The 18,033-nt window shown below is 45.2% G+C and overlaps 1 protein-coding gene across 4 annotated transcripts in view; it reads left to right on the top strand.

The window, feature by feature from the left end:
- pdzrn3b (PDZ domain containing RING finger 3b) overlaps window positions 1–18,033 on the top strand; it is a 132,340-nt gene that overhangs the window by 107,696 nt on the left and 6,611 nt on the right. The gene's annotated exons all lie outside the window — the stretch shown is intronic.

Genomic DNA, 18,033 nt, shown 5'->3' with positions numbered 1-18,033 from the left:
TAAAGGGGATTGGTAGAGTGGGGAACCATATGGCTCGTCAAAGTCCAGTCGGTCGATTACATCCCTTCTGTCCTCAGATTAACCTACTATGCTAATTAACAGTAGTTACTCTGTCTCGAAGGGCGAGAAGAGCTTAATTTATTACACGTTGATCGAGCCAGCAGTGAGGGACTATAATTCAGTTGACTGTCATTTTAAAATGTTTGTTATGACGGGAAAGAGAATGAATGGGGATGACAGCCCTAGTCATAGACTGTTCTCTCTGCTACTGCACTGTAAGCGGTACCGGAGGGCCAAGTCTAGGTCCAAGAGGCTTCTAAACAGCTTCTACCCCCAAGCCATAAGACTACTGAACATCTAATCAAATGGCTACCTGGACAGTTTGCACCCCACCCCTTTACGCTGCTGCTACTCTCTGTTATTATCTATGCATAAGTCACTTTAATAACTCTACCCAAATGTATACATTACCTCAATTACCTCGACTAACCGGTGCCCCCGCACATTGACTCTGTACCCGTAACCCCTGTATATAAGCCTATTGTTATTTTACTGCTGCTCTTTAATTATTTGTTACTTTATTTCTTATTTCTTGGGGAGTATTATTCTTAAAACTGCGTCGTTGGTTAAGGGCTCGTGAGTAAGCGTCTCACTGTAAGGTCTACCACCCCTGTTGTGTTCAGCACATCTGACAAATACAATTTGATTTGATTTGACAGACATTCAGCATGTAGTTTGATTTCTGTCCAGAAGGGGGTGCTTTGGATCAAACACATGACCATTGCCTGTAGTCAAAGCATGCTTTTTTCCCAGTCTTTCTTCACGTACAGTAGGCCTACTATAGTCATCTAAAAGCAGGTGTGCACTATCACTGAACATGTTCTAATAAGAACACAGCTAGACAGTGTGTCAGCAGACAAAGCTTAAGCTCCAAGTGTCTCACTCTGACAGGCTGGTTTTTAGTCTTGTGAGCAGAAACAAAGGAGCTTTTCGTTTTTCTCCGTGTTGTTTTGAGGAAGAGTGTTGTTAGCGTATTACCGTCAATGACAAGCCCGTTTAGTGAGACAGGTGCTGCAGTGTCGCAGGCTGTGTGTTGGCTGGTTTCGATTAAGCTACTCTACGAACAAGCGCTGTATGCATCTTCCTCATTATTCCCCAAAAAGATGTTCTGTTCCATCCCATTAGCGAGAGATGACAGTATTTGGTCTGCAAATCACCCTGCTTTGATCATTCCAGGTCTGCTTCAGAATGACTAAAAGGTAGGAAAGGGGTATGTTTTTGTGATGCTAAGTGGATTCTGGGTTTTGGTAAATCAAACAGCTGATGTGAAAGGCCCCTCTCCTCTATTTACCCCCCCCCCCCCTTAAAAAAGAACATGGTACTATAGAAGGGCAATGTCCCTTTGTTCCTCTCCCTATTAAGCCACAGCCAGGCTGTTATTCTGCCTGTCAATTACTGTTGATTGGCAGGCTGTTAGCTGGCGGAATCCTACTGTTTCTCTTATGGCACCCTCCCTCTGCCTTGCCCATTATTCCTACCAGGAGGGAGCGCCACCTGAACAGACTGATCCAGGCAGAATAGACACGGCTCCTCCATGTTTCCCATCAAACCCTGTTCATCACTGGTAGCTAACCTCGGACAAGCCCATTCAGCAACCCTTCCTTCCTCCCCGATCACATAGATCATGCGATTCAACTTGATACATCTTTTTGTATTGATGCACCTTGACATTGAATGATAAAGCACTAAAGAACGATGTTTATCCGCCTTGGTTTCTCCGAGCCACTCTGTTGGCTGAAAGATGAAGCATTATCTCAATGTGACATTGCCAGAAAGGGAAAAAGCTTAGCAATTTGATTAACCTTGCACATTAAAACCGTTTTTCTCTGTCTGCGGGCAGTAGAAGAGTGGACATTGCTCCCGTCCAGTTTGTGTGGCTCAATTTCTGGCAGCCATCAGCTGATGGTGAGAGAGCAGAGCTGTTCTCATTAAGGGTCCAGAGCCTGTTAGCCATGCCGTCAGCCACTCCACCAGCTCTAATTGGGAACAATAATGAAGATCTTCGTGACGTTTGTGGCCGCAGGGACGGTGTCTCATAAACCATGGAAGTGTTGTTGTGCAGATTTGTTTTGGTCACTCACTCACTGTCCTGAAGAGTGTGCCTTTGGCCAGGGTTGAGGTGAGGTCACTTCCTGTCAGGACAGAACTTGTACTGTGACAGGGAGGGTGGCCCGGGCTTCCAATGAACAGGGTGAACAAAATGTCGAAATAAAAGTGAATCTGCCGGCATGCCTTTAGGAGAAAAAAAAGAATACAATATCACAACATCCTGTCGTGGTTGTTTCATTGTCACGCTCTTGTGTTAATTTGGGTGTGGGTGAACATTCTCACTGCCAGTTTCTCCACCATCCTCATGCGTGGATTAGACCGCTTTTAGCCTTTGTGTGTGTGTGTGTGTGTGTGTGTGTGTGTGTGTGTGTGTGTGTGTGTGTGTGTGTGTGTGTGTGTGTGTGTGTGTGTGTGTGTGTGTGTGTGTGTGTGTGTGTGTGTGTGTGTGTGTGTGTGTGTGTGTGTGTGTGAGTGCATGCAGGCGTGCATCTGTCTGTCTGCGCTCTGCACGCTTGCCCAAGTTCTCGCAGGCGTGTGCCGACAGTGCCCCGTGCCATGTGGCCACCTCATGGGACAGTTCAAAGGGGTAGGTTTTCGTTTGCCCGCACACGTGTTAAATGAATCCAATGAGGCTGGGACTATGGTTGTATACAGAAATCAGAGTAGATCAAGGAGGTCTGTATGTGTCAGTGAGCCCTGAGATGGGATACACACAGATCCTCTTGATCAAGCTGCCTGGCCCACTGCCCACACCACTCTACCCTCACACACACACACACAGCTCCCTAAGGGTTTAATGATGAACAACACTCAATGCTGCTCTCTGTACATCTCACCGTTTACACACACCTGCTGCTCCCAGACAGGGAAAACATTGCTGTTATGGATACGAGTCTCCTATCTAGTGAGTGTGTTATCTCTAATAAGAATTGCATTTCAACAGGTATCCCTGCTGAATCAGCATTAGCTGGTTGCTGTGACGGTCATTGTTGGTTGCCGTGACGGTCATTGTTGGTATGCCAAAAGTGAGAATCGGTTAAGGCAAAGATTTCAATCAAGATACTCTTTGAAAAGCCACTGTTAAGGAATGAGTATTAGTAAGCAGCGTGAAAGGCGTCCTGGAGGCAGAAGAAGTCCAGATAATTAGAGCTTTGAGTAGGGCAGGTTAGGTGCAGTAGGGAGGGAGGAGGGACTGTCTCAGTCCCCTCTACAGAAACTTGACCCCTGGAACAGGCCTGAACCCCAAGCTCACTCTTCAAAGGTAAGCGCCGTGCAGAGATGCAAGTTCAGCTGCTTTTGTCAGGGCACTGATGGTTGGGCCGCTGGAAACTCTGTGTGACAGTCCTGTCTGACCCACGGCTCCTAATCTCTCCACAAGTGGCCTGTAATAGCCGCGGCGCCGGTCTGTGTCTTGTATAAGACCCGGGCTTAATGAGAGCTTCAACACAAGCCCCCCCCCATTTAAGCTCCGATCCAGACTGGAGTTGGCCTCAACAACGTTGTCACTGCTGCTTTCCTGTGCCGTCGTTTACAGTGCTCGTTATAGAGGGACAGTTTGGGGGTAAAGAAAGAGATTGAAACATTTGTGATCGGAGCTAACTGTTGGAGATACTATTGAACCCGTTATTTGCTAGCAAGATTTTTCACTTCAAAGTATTCTGATTTTCATCAGATGTACATGAAACTGGCCAAAGACATTTTAAGCATGACGTCTTCCTTCAGCCTGACGGAAGAGAATGAAATGAAAATATTTGTCCACCGTGACCCCAACCCCCACTGTCAGGACCCCTGTCATTAAAGCATCATGACATGTGGAGCTCCTGGACGGCTCTCCCCCTCTCCTGGTAATGAGGCTTGACAGAGACGGGGTGGGCAGACAAAGCAGGCTGCGCTGAGGAGCCCACTACACTGTTTAATAAGAGACAGGTTCACCCTGGTGCGCCTCCACATCTGTTCAACACTGGAGCAGGTGGCTAGCAGCCACTGGGGGGAGTGCTCCTCCTCGCACCAGCCCCCGTCCCTCCTATCCTCCATCCCTCTGTCCCCCATCCCTCCTTCCTCAGGCCGAGGACGGCACTGAGGAGCACAGACACCATATGTAGACACAGCAACAGAGACGCTATATGTAGACACAGCAACACAGACGCAACAAACACATTCTGAAAGAAGTTATGCAATGCACAGAACACAAAGGGAGAATCACTAACACTCGATGAAAGTACATGGAAGTGCACCCATTGTTCTGATACACAGTGGCCGTGGCCGAATACCCGTACTAGTGTACTACATGCTGTACTTAAACTACATACTCGGCATTTCGGCATTCGATCTAGTAGAATTCATTCGTCATTTCCGTGTTTGATAGCAGCGGGTGTCAACACAATCGAGCATTAGATGCCGCCTTTTGGATTACTGGACACCTGCTCGTTGAACATCTCATTCGAAAATCATTGTTGGTCCCCCCCTTTGCTGCTATAACAGCCTCCACTCTTCTGAGAAGTCTTTCCACTAGATGTTGGAACATTGCTGCGGGGACATGCTTCCATTCATCCACAAGAGCATTAGTGAGGTCGGGCACTGATGTTTGGCGATTAGGCCTGGCTTGCAGTCGGCATTCCAATTCATCCCAAAAATGTATGATGGGGTTGAGGTCAGGGCTCTGTGCAGGCCAGTCCAGTTATTCCACACCGATCTCGACAAACCATTTCTGTATGGACCTCGCTTTGTGCAGGAGGACATTGCAATAATGAAACAAGAAAGGGCCTTCCCCAAATTTGTTACCACAAAGTTGGAAGTACAGAATCATCTAGAATGTCATTATATGCTGTAGCGTTAAGATTTCCCTTCACTGGATTTAAGGGACCTAGCCCGAACCATGAAAAACATCCCCAGACCATTATTCTTCCTCCACCACTATGCATTGGGGCATTATTCTTCCTCCACCACTATGCATTGGGGCAGGTAACGTTCTCCTGGCATCCGCTGAACCCAGATTTGTCTGTCGGAATGCAAGATGGTGAAGCATGGTTCTCCACTCCAGAGAACGCGTTTGCACTGCTCCAGAGTCCAAAGCGGCGAGCTTTACACCACTCTAGCCGACGCTTGACATTGCGCATTGATCTTAGGCTTGTGTGCGGTTGCTCGGCCATGGAAACCCATTTCAGCCCCCGACGAACAGTTATTGTGCCGACGTTGCTTCCAGAGGCAGTTTGGAACTCAGTAGTGAGTGTTGCAACCGAGGACAGATGATTTTTGCACGCTACGTGCTTCAGCACCCTGCGGTCCCGTTCTGTGAACCTGTGTGGCGTACCACTTCGCGGCTGAGACGTTGTGGCTCCAAGACGTATCTACTTTACAATAAACAGCACTTACAGTTGACCAGGGAGGCTTTAGCAGGTTAGACATTTGACGAAGTGAGTTGTTAGAAAGGTGGCGTCCTATGACACTGCGTCACATCGAAGGTCATTGAGCTCTTCAGTAAAGACATTCTACTGCCAATGTTGGTCTATGGAGATTGCATGGCCGTGTGCGTGATTTTATACACATGTCAGCAATAGGTTTGGCTTAAATAGCCAAATACACTCATTTGAATGGGTTCCACATACTGTTGTGTGTGTATATATAGTTGGGGTTTTTGTTGAAATTTCACGTACTATAAAACTACATTTTTTTTTCCCTCAAACTATTTAGTACGCTAGTATGGTTATTTGGATATGGGCCAGTATCACAGAAATCCCACTATGGTGTACTTGTTCAGTAGTTGGCTACTTATTATTGTAAAGTATTATTCTTCACTTAGCCAGGAGTGACATGGGTTGGTCTCTGGGCCCATTCTACCAGGCAGATGGAAATACAACACTGAAGGTTATACCAATGACACAAAGATTATTACATTTGCCACAAACATCCGTCAGATTCCTGAAATAGAAAGACATCATCATTTGGACCCATATGGATATGGGAGTCAGATGTTACTGTGTGGGAGGACTGCCGGACTGGTGGGACGGTTCCTTTTACGAGGACATGATATTTCCTCTATCATGTGTGCATGCTATTTTCGGATATAAACTCAGCAAAGAAAGAAGCGTCCTCTCAGTTTCAACTGCGTTTATTTTCAGCAAACTTAACATGTGTACATTTTTGTATGAACATAAGATTCAACAACTGAGACATAAACTGAACAAGTTCCACAGGCATGTGACTAACTGAAATGGACTAATGTGTCCCTGAACAAATGGGGGGGGGTCGAAATCAAAAATAACAATCAGTATCTGGTGTGGCCACCAGCTGCATTAAGTACTGCAGTGCATCTCCTCCTCATGGACTGCACCAGATTTGCCAGTTCTTACTGTGAGACGTTACCCCACTCTTCCACCATGGCACCTGCAAGTTCCTAGACATTTCTAGGGGGAATGGGCCTAGCACTCACCCTCCGATTAAACATGTCCCAGACGTGCTCAATGGGATTGAGATCCGGCTCTTCGCTGTCCATGACAGAACACTGGCATTCCTGTCTTGTAGGAAATCACGCACAGAATGAGCAGTATGGCTGTTGGCACTGTCATGCTGGAAGGTCATGTCAGGATGAGTCTGCAGGCAGGGTACCACATGAGGGAGGAGGATGTCTTCCCTGTAACGCACAGCGTTGAGATTGCCTGCAATGACAACATGCTCAGTCTGATGATGCTGTGACACACAGCCCCAGACCATGACGGACCCTACACCTCCAAATCGATCCCGCTCCTGATCACAGGCCTCGGTGTAACGCTCATTCCTTCGACGATAAACATGAATAAGCCACCTTTTTTTCGATTAGAGATCTATATTGTCTTGTTTAAAACAATAACCCACAGTACAGTCGTTGCCAAAAGTTTTGAGAATGACACAAATATTAATTTTCACAGTCTGCTGCCTCAGTTTGTATGATGGCAATTTGCATATACTCCAGACTGTTATGAAGATTGATCAGATGAATTGCAATTAATTGCAAAGTCTCCCTTTGCCATGCAAATTAACTGAATCCCCCAAAAAACATTTCCACTGCATTTCAGCCCTGCCACAAAAGGACCAGCTGACATCATGTCAGTGATTCTCTCGTTAATACAGGTGTGAGTGTTGACGAGGACAAGGCTGGAGATCACTCTGTCATGCTGATTGAGTTTGCATATCAGACTGGAAGCTTCAAAAGGAGGGTGGTGTTTGGAATCATTGTTCTTCCTCTGTCAAACATGATTACCTGCAAGGAAACACGTGCCGTCATCATTGCTTTGCACAAAAAGGGGCTTCACAGGCAAGGATATTGCTGCCAGTAAGATTGCGCCTAAATCAACCATTTATCGGATTATCAAGAACTTCAAGGAGAGCGGGTCAATTGTTGTGACGCAGGCTTCAGGGCGCCCAAGAAAGTCCAGCAAGCGCTAGGACCATCTCCTAAAGTTGATTCAGCTGCTGGTATCAACACATCCTCCGAGAGCAACTTCTCCCAACCATCCAGGAACAGTTTGGTGATGAACAATGCCTTTTCCAGCATGATGGAGCACCTTGCCGTAAGGCAAAAGTGATAACTAAGTGGCTCGGGGAACAAAACATCAATATTTTGGGTCCATGGCCAGGAAACTCCCCACACCTTAATCCCATTGAGAACTTGTGGTCAATCCTCAAGAGGCGGGTGGACAAACAAAAACCCACAAACTCCAAGCATTGATTATGCAAGAATGGGCTGCCATCAGTCAGGATGTGGCCCAGAAGTTAATTGACAGCATGCCAGGGCGGATTGCAGAGGTCTTGACTCTTTGCATCAACTTAATGTAATTGTCAATAAAAGCCTTTGACACTTATGAAATGCTTGTAATTATACTTCATTATTCCATAGTAACATATGACAAAAATATCTAAAGACACTGAAGCAACAAACTTTGTGGAAATTAATATTTGTGTCATTCTCAAAACTTTTGGCCACAACTGTAGACCTAGAGACTATTCAGACTCGTGATAATGCATTTGGTAGCATCACCTCTTGCTATCAGGGAAATGTTCTAGTGTACTTTGATTTGCGTTCATTTATCCAAACGAAACCCATTCCTGTGCTATGTGTGGGTGGTTACTATTCATTTACAGTTACACAGCTCCTTCATTGAGGCCTTATGCACAAAGCCAGAGACCAGTCATGTATTTGATACTGATAGGACATGATTAAGAGAGAACCAAACAAATCATCTGTGTGCATGTCAGCCTACCATGTGAATGCACCAATCTGTCCCCTGTGTCTGTCCGCAAAATACCATCATGAAGAAGCCATCTGAACCAACAGAGGGAAGGGATTAAAGTGGCGGGGGACATTTTAATGCAGATGATGGAGGCTCATTATGAGGTGGAGGCAGGAAGGGCCCTCCCTGAGCTGCTATTCACTGGGAGCCCATCACTGTCCCATGCTACATTCAGGCCCCTGGTGCTAAGTGTTAATGTGGTGACCAGGGATTGTTTTACTGTGACTTGTGGGGCCACCTGAGACCCAGAGCTATGATCCCTGTGTGGAGACGAGGAGCTGACGATGCCCCGGGCCCTGCTGCGATCCCTGCAGGAGTCCGCTTGGTGCCACCAGTCACTGTCATTTGAACGTCTATTTTGATTGGCTGTGTTTGTAACGTGTGTCCGTCTGTCTACCACAGGACGTGTGCTTGATTGCGGATGGGGGGAGCTTTCTGAGATGATTGAGAGAGGAAGCCCTAGGTTACACACACAGCAGCTGTTTCTACTGGCTCTACATATTAGTGAGACTACTATATCTGTGATGGTGCCGTCCTGAGTAAATGATGGTAGCGCTAACAGACATGGAGCTGCTGCCTGCTGGAATAAAATAGGATCTGCTGTCAGTCCTCACAGAGGGTGTGTGGAGAAATGAGCCTGTGTGCTGCTGCTCTGCCTGGCTGGCTGCAGCTCTGAGACTGGGTGATTGTGGGCCAGCGGAGTGAGATAAGAGCGCTAATGAAGGGTGACAGAGCCCTGGGTCTCAGCCCCACTGCCGGTGATTAGTACCCCACCGGGTCGAGCCCCCGCTCCCCTTTTGTCTCCATCCCCTGCCCTCACTGTGGAGAACCAGATAGAGGCAACCATGAGGATAACGCGCAGACTCTACCTCACGTTCAGATGTTCTATCAAGTTTTTATTAATCTTATGTACGGGATACGCACGGTAACATCATCCAACGAAATGTTTTCTTGCGGGTTCCTTCTCGACAATGCAATAACAATAAGAAAACATATGAATATAAAGTAAAATGGCAGTAGAATAGAATAATACATTCTGGCATAAGTATAATACAGGAAGGCACAATTTATAGCACAACATTTGCCCTCAGAACAGCCTCAATTGGTCTAGGCATGGACCCTACAAGGTGTCGAAAGCGTTCCACAGGGATGTTGGCGCATGTTAACTCCAATGCCTCCCTCTCAAGTTGGCTGGATGTCCTTTGGGTGGTGGACCATTCTTGATACACACAGGACACTGTTGAGTGTGAAAAAAAACCCAGCAGCGTTGCAATTCTTGACACAAACCAGTGCGACTGGCTCTTACTTCCATTCCCCGTGGATTGTGTATTGTACACATACACAATCCATGTCTCAAGGCTTAAAAATGATCTCCACTGATTTGAAGTGGATTTAACAAGTGACATCAATAAGGGATTGACCTGGATTCACCTTGGTCAATCTATGCCATGGAACGAGCAGACGTTCTTAATGTTTAGGAGTGGGTCCAGTATGCCTGGCATGATGGCCTTGATGTGGGCCATGACCAACCTCTCGAAGCACTCCTACACTCTAAAGTGAGCGTGACAGGGTGAGTCATTTGGGCATGTCACTTTGTTTTTATTGGTTACTGGGACGATGATGGTATCCTTAAAGCAGGTGGGGGACCACAGCCTGGGACAGGTTGAGCACACCACCAGCTGGTCAGCACACACTCTGAAGACGCATGACAAGGGATACCATCTGGAGTTTTCCTCACGTCAGCCTCGGAGAGCGGAATCACCTGGTTGTATGGAGCAGCGAGAGTCTTCGTGGATGGCTCGGTATTGTCTACCTCGAAGCGAGCACAGAATGTGTTGAGCTTGTCTGGGAGAGGCTCTCAGCATTGTATGGATATCTCCGTTCATCCAGGGTTTTGGGTTGTCCAGATTGTTATTGTGGGTACATCATTAACACATTTCCTAAAGAAGCATGTGACTGACGATGTACACTACCGTTCAAAAGTTTGTGGTCACTTAGAAATGTCTTTGTCTTTGAAAGAAAAGCTATTTTTTTTGTCCATTTAAAATGATATCAAATTGATCAGAAATACAGTGTAGACATTGTTAATGTCGTAAATGACTATTGTACCTGGAAACGGCAGGTGTTTTTTAATGGAATATCTACATAGGCGCACAGAGGCCCATTATCAGCAACCATCACTCTGGTGTTCCAATGGCAACAGTGAAGAGGCGACTCCTGGATGCTGTTCTCTGTCCAGTGTATGTGTTCTTTTGCCCATCTTAATATTTTATTTTTATTGGCCAGTCTGAGATATTGCTTTTTTTTACAACTCTGCCTAGAAGGCTGGTAGTGTTTTGCGGGTACTATTTAATGAAGCTGCCAGTTGAGGACATGTGAGGCATCTGTTTCTAGACACTCTAATGTACTTGTCCTCTTGCTCAGTTGTGCACCGGGGCCTCCCACTCCTCTTTCCTTTCTGGTTATAGCCAGTTTGCGCTGTTCTGTGAAGGGAGTAGTACACAGCGTTGTATGAGACCTTCAGTTTCTTGGCAATTTCTCTCATGGAATAGCCTTCATTTCTCAGAACAAGAATAGACTGATGAGTTTCAGAAGAGAGGTCTTTGTTTCTGGCCATTTTGAGCTTGTAATCGAACCCACAAATGCTGATGCTCCAGATACTCAACTAGTCTAAAGATGGACAGTTTTATTGCTTCTTTAATCAAAAAAACAGTTTGCAGCTGTGTTAACATAATTGCAAAATGGTTTTCTAATGATCAATTAGCCTTTCTAAAATTATAAACTTGGATTAGCTAACACAATGTGCCATTGGAACACAGGAGTGATGGTTGCTAATAATGGGCCTCTGTAAGCCTATGTAGATATTCCAGAAAACAAATCTGCCGTTTCCAGCTACAATAGTACAACATTAACAATGTCGACACTGTATTTCTGATCAATTTTATGTTATTTTAATGGACAACAGATTGTCTTTTCTTTCAAAAACAAGGACATTTCTAAGTGACCCCAGACTTTTGAACAGTGGTGTATATATTCCCCAGTGTTGGTGGATGAATCTTTGAACATATTCCAACCAGTATTCTCTTAACAATCCTGACCACTGTAAGTGGATGCCAGACAGCACAACCTGGTTCATAGCAGTTCTCAGTCATCTTCTCAGTTAAAACTATTGTTCAAATTGCAAGTAAAATGTGCCCCAACCTGAGCACTCCGTTCTTTCACCTCTGGGCTTTTGTACCCCCCACTCATCCCAGTCAAAGCTCTTCACTGCCCTGGCAGCCAAATGGTGGAACAAGCTTCCCAATAAATGTTGGGACAGCTGAATCCCCCCCCCCAAAAAAAAATAAAAAAAATAAAACCCATTAACACTCCCACTTGTCTTTTTCTACTAGCACGGACTACTTTATTATTAAGGAAACATGTACTTAAGACTGTGAAATGTGTCTGTCTCACCTAGCTAGAGTATCTTAAGACAAATGCACTAACGAAGTCGCTCTGGATTAGAGTGTCTGCTAAATGACAAAGGTCAAATGTAAACATAATGCTGGTTCCATTAGAGTGAGAAACTAGGAAAGCCTCTTTTTCTTGATTAGCACCTGACGCTGAGCTCATTAAGACAGTGGAAGGCAGCAGGATGCCTGAAGGAAGTGATTCTGAATATTTTACCGATCTGCTGTGGATAACAGAATGCCCCATGCTTAAATCAGATTAGGAGAAAGCAAGAGTAGTGTCTTTCTCAGCCCGCCGTGCTTATTAGCGGCACTAGTCTCTCGCTATTTGTTCTGTAATCCTCCGTAAGCCTGCCTGCTGCAGTAAATAAAGACTGCTGTGTTTTTAACTGTCGGAGTGTGGTAAGACTTTCCCCACAGTCAGTCAAAAGAATTAAACACACACAAGCTGCGCACACTCTGAGAGAGACCATTACCAAGCTCTTCGATTCGCACTGCTTTTTTTTTTTTGAAAAATGGTTCAACGTTAAATAAAAGAGGTATTAACTGTGGTTGACCCACACTGGGAACGCTCCCGCTTCCACTCAAGCAGCTATAGGCCCCCTGAAACTAAGCTCTCAAGCCTCCATTCACTCTCTCTATCACATCAGCCCTCCTCTCTCTCTGTTTTCAGAAAAATGCAGACTTTGAAGAATTTGCTTAAGAAGTGTATCGGACCATAAAGAGCGACTTTAGAGAGCGAGAGAAGCAATCGCCACTCATGGTCCCTTATGAACAAGTGTCTATAGACTGAGGTTCCCAGGGCTTTCCTGCCTTCCCACTGTTGAAAGGCAACTTCTTTTGCCTGGCAGTTTCCACTCCATTCACCTCACTGTCTGCTTCATCAAAATGACAAGAAGGAGTCTGTCTTTAATGACGTACTCTTCTTTTAAAAAGGAGTTGTTGGAGTTTGGACAACTAGAAGCTTATTCAGATAGACAAAAGTTAGAAGAGAGGCATTGGGACAAAATACACATAACATGTACATAAACTTTTCAGTTTGCATTAGCAATTGAATGTTCCGTGCCGAGAGAGAGAGTACGGGTGACATTCTTGCTTCGCAGATCAAATGTACCGTAAATATCACATTATCCACTGGCCAGTAAGCATGCAAACCACTGTTCAACTAGCTATGCGAGAAACTTTCCATGCATCTACCACATTACAATCTTGATTAATGCAACAAAACCATTTTACACTCTTGAAAAATTGGAAAAATTCACAAGCAGGTGCAGACATTTAAATGGTTTATTTTCTCCTCCGTAAACTCATTAATTTAGCTGCAAGACAATAACAGCCAAAGTTTCTCAGCTGCTAGCTAGCAAGCTAATGTTAGCTAACAACATTTGCTTCATCAAGTAACGTCATCATAGAGACAAATGAAGGCTTACCCCCTCATATGAATGTAAAAGTACAGTAACGTTATCATACAGTGTTGTTCATATTATACATAACTACAGGAAACTGCCAAAATAAAGGAAAAAACCAACACAACATCTCTTAATAGGGTGTTGGGCCACCACGAGCCACCAGAACAGCTTCATGCATCTGGGCATTTTTATACCTTACCCCTAAGCATGATGGGATGTGTATTGCTTCATTAACTTGGGAAACACACCTGTGTGGAAACAATCTGCTTTCAATATACTTTGTGTTCCTCATTTACTCAAGTGTTTCCTTTATTTTGGCAGTTACCTGTAGATAGCAAGCTAAACACAATGTGTGCATCCTCCTCACAGCTAACGTACTAGCTAACTGACTAACTTCAGCCAACGATAGCGGAACCATTGCTAGATTGCTTAGAACAAACCATGCTTCATTTCATCAATATCATGCAAAGCATTACATGAAAAAAAAAATTGCGACTGAAAAAGTTGTTCATTCAAGGTGTAGTTGCTGCTTGCATTCCTGCTTGGTTTTGCATTGAAAACATTTATTGTGTTCTGATATTCCCTTAAAGTAGCAGCGTCAATTTCGGAGTAACCGGCTTTTACTGCAATTTCAGGTAAAAACTCAAATAAACAAGTCTAATATAAGAAATATGCCTATACATTTCCGCTGTTTCAAAAACAATGCTCTGCTATTACGTTTTTTTGTCCTGTAGAAGTGTTGGGCTTAACAAGACTTCCTTTTTACACTGCCCTGCTTGGAGGAGGGCACCTGTCGGGCGAGTGTCGTGCAGGACCTCCGGAGGTAGATGTCGAGACGTGACATGTTCGCAAGTTTACATTCCGGTAAAAGGACTAGCCGGGGGAATTTCCTCAATCTCTAGGCAATCTCTCAGAGTGAGAAGAGGCCCTATAGCACAGACAACTGTAACATGTTGCATTGTATGACTTGGCTCAAATGTGTAGGCCTTTGAAGATAGCAAACAATACATCTCCAAATTGGCACTGTTGATGTTTTTTTTCCCCACATGACTTGAAGGCTACAGCCTTGTGCCAGAATGAAAGTTACTGTTCTCGCAAACAGACAGATAAGCCTATTTTGGCAGCAGGTCAGCAATCAGGAAGAGGCTGATACACACACACCTACCTGCTGCCTTCATGGCAAAGTCTTAATCTGGACCTGATTTGCATTCTAGCGGTGTGTGGCGATGGAGGGAGGTTGAGTGAGGATAAGGGAAGGCTGGGCTTTCCATTTGAGTTCCTCATTACCTCCAGGACGTGGACACATGTCTGGGCTTAACAGAGTCGCCTAGTGGTTAGAGCGTTGGACTAGGAACCGGAAGGTTGCAAGTTCAAATCCCCGAGCTGACAAGGTACAAATCTGTCGTTCTGCCCCTGAACGGGCAGTAAACCAACTGTTCCTAGGCCGTCATTGAAAATAAGAATTTGTTCTTAACTGACTCGTCTGTAAAATAAAAAATAAATAAATAAATGTCTGAGGTCCAACATTAAAAGATACAGCTCATTTTATGACCAATGTCAAAATGCAGAACATTTAGTCTTCTATGTGGAATACCAAGTCCCACTTCTTCCAAAACTCATATCGAGTCTAAGCCAGCGATCTGATGTGTTGTCTTAATGGAAGGAAAGGCATGACAAAGTAAATCCGTCTGTCTGGATAGTCACAAATACACCAGGCAGCTCATTCAGACCTCATTACTATTCCAGAGCTGAGCTCGTTGCCCTCTTGTCAGTAAAATTGGATTGACGAGACCCTTCACTGAGGGAGGGCTGTACAAAAGCTACTTTACATAGCCATTTCTACATGTCACTCACTGCTGCTTTCTAAAGCTTGGCATAATGCTGATGCAAACGTCACAGCTGATACTTCTAAAATGTTATGTCGATTTTAACTGATAACACATCTTGAAATACTGTTCATTACTGTTTGACAGTATTCAGTGATTCAATTTCAACAACCGAATGTGAATGCTTAGGCTCTGTGAAGATTAAGGGTTATGACGGCACATGGTTTTGCATGGACAGCGATATAGCGAGCTGTGCATATTGTGTTTGTGAATACTACGTGTCTTACATAGTGCACTGGGCAGTGCCATGTCAGAGGTGAGTGTGGTGGTGAATGAGGGCCGTGGGACCCCCTTCCTGCCTTGGAGGGGACTCCCCCATTGAGGGCACTGAGGCGGGATTCTCTGGGCTCTCCGGGAGGGGGGGGGGGTCTGGCATTGTCTCCGGGTCACTGCCTTCAAGGACCAGTGGGATTAAACCAGGCAACCAGGCCTGTCTATGAGAGGGATGGACACAGACAAGATTGTTCCTCACAGCTGATCTGAACAAACACTGCTAACCCAGAGAAATGGACAAAGAGAGACAGAAAAGGGGAGAGCGGAACTTAATTTTTTACCTTCTTTCTATGTAGTCTGTTTTCAAAGCCTCTTTCTCAACACTCGTCCTCACATTACTTTTTAAAAGTTTTTATTTCAATTTCGTAATGATTCTGCACATTTCTTCTCATTCCATTTTCTCTCGATTATTCAATACAAATTGTAAATGGAAGCTCTTACTTTTGGCCAAGTTGTGATGTGGAAGTTGAACCCGTTTGAGATGATCCAATTATCCTGGAGGCTGGGATTAGCATTAATCCTCTCTGGTTATTAGTGAGCACATAACCTCTTCAAAGTTGAAGTGCACAATGTCCCCTCATCCTCGCTCCAAAAACGCGCACGCTCAGTGCTCTGTGGAATGGAGCACATTCTAAGATATTACAATAGAGCACTTGGCAATTTACCACAAACATTTGGCAAGTTCTCTCAAATACTTGGGAGTGGTGGATATTATAGTGGGCATTAGATAGCACAACCAGACTGGAACTAGAATCCAGGGCGGCACACATGCCATAATTTAGTCACCTTGACATTGCTGCTGTCCCTGTTCTACAGTATCCCAGTTAAGCTGTGAATTAGAACGAGACAAAATATGGCCAGAGGAAACAGTATCAACCAATTACACACTTTAATCCTGTGTGTGTGTGTGTGTGTGTGTGTGTGTGTGTGTGTGTGTGTGTGTGTGTGTGTGTGTGTGTGTGTGTGTGTGTGTGTGTGTGTGTGTGTGTGTGAGAGAGAGAGAGGAGAGACAAAGGTTTCAAACAATGAATAACATGTCTAATGACATCCATAGGTATAAACCTAGACATCCAGCTCCATTGCATCACTTGAGTCTTTCTAAATTGAGACAGGGTTTTATCAGTCTTCTCAGGGAGCTCACAGTGTGCACTCTTGGCCCCGGCCTGGCTGCCGTGTGTGTGGAGAAGCAGGCAGGGGGAAGAGGAGAGCGTGGCCAGCCTCTGAACTGCAAAGAGCCCCCGGGCTCAGATCCTATCAAAGCTCTCACACGTCCAGGAATCACAAACGAACAAATTCCAAATGCTGCGCTGATGGAGGGCGGAACTGGCGGAGGCTCTGGGAGAGACCTGATAAGCCGAGAGTACAGGCAGGCAGTCTGCTGACCCAGGGTGCCGTGCTGCACTGCTCGCAGGAGGAGGGCTCTTCTCCTGCGGTGATGTCTTCTTGGCATCGTAATGACTTTCCTGCTTTACTTTTTTTGGGCTCTGATTTTTGCTCTGGTGAACATGTGCAGCACGTTCCACAGTTCTGCAGGATTTTTCTTTGTCATGTTTTGTCACGTAAAAACATGGATAGCTCCACATTTGAATGAAATGATATTTAGTATCCGATAGTATTTTGACTATTGTGTATGACCCTAAACAATGCATGTGTAACAAGCTGTAAATCTCTCATGAGATCCAATGACAAATCCTCTTCATTATACGGGTTGATAAGGAGAGGGGATTGGCTTTCGTGGCTCATCCCAACGTCATTAGCCTCTTCTGTGTGACACTGCAGCCCGGCCCACTGCTCAAATTAATTTCCCCTGGTTAACAAACTGCATCAGCCTGCTAATCTCTGATGGGAGGGTAGATTCTTCACTTCCCAGAAATGACTTCGCTAAATAAGGGCTCCGCGACGCAGCCTCTCTAACGACCTTGATTAATTAAAGAGGGCCCTCAGTCTTAATTAAAGTCCTATTCTGCTTCGTCGGGGTGGTGACCCTGTAAAACAGACTGAGGCAGTAGAAAGTTATCACACACCACTGTCAGGCTGGAAGACTCTCCTCCCGGTTTTGTGGAAATCCACAGTCACACTCATCCGGTGATCTGAGGGTTTAATCATCTATGCTATGATGGTATCAGGGCTCGTGTAGCATGAGGGAGCGATATCCATCTACTTACAATAAACCCCAGCCTGTTAAGGAGAGAGAGATGGGGAAGCAATTGAGAGAGATAAACTGCGTCATTTAAATCGGTTTCATCACGCCATGTACTATTTGCGTTCACGTTGTTACAGCAGTGTGTACAAGAAAACTGTCATATAGCCACTATTCTCAGAAACTAAAGAGACCTTTCAAAGTCAAATTTGGTTAAGAACAAATTCAGTTAAGAACCAATTCTTATTTACAATGACGGCCTACGGGACTCCCAATCACGGCCGGTTGTGATACAACCTGGAATCGAACCATGTTGTCTGTAGTGACGCACTGAGATGCAGTGCCTTAGACCACTGTTCTTCTATAGTTGAAGGGATACTTTGGGATTTTGGCAACGAGGCTCTTTAATCGACTTCCAGCAGACTCCGATGAACTCATGGACACCATTTGAATGTCTCTGTGTCCAGTACGAAGGAAGGGAGAGGTAGTTTCACGAGCCAA

The sequence above is a fragment of the Oncorhynchus masou genome, chromosome 6 (assembly GCF_036934945.1).
Source record: "Oncorhynchus masou masou isolate Uvic2021 chromosome 6, UVic_Omas_1.1, whole genome shotgun sequence".
Lineage (NCBI taxonomy): Eukaryota > Metazoa > Chordata > Actinopteri > Salmoniformes > Salmonidae > Oncorhynchus > Oncorhynchus masou.
Note: the sequence above shows the minus strand (reverse complement) of the source record. Positions and strands in the feature narration are given on the sequence as shown.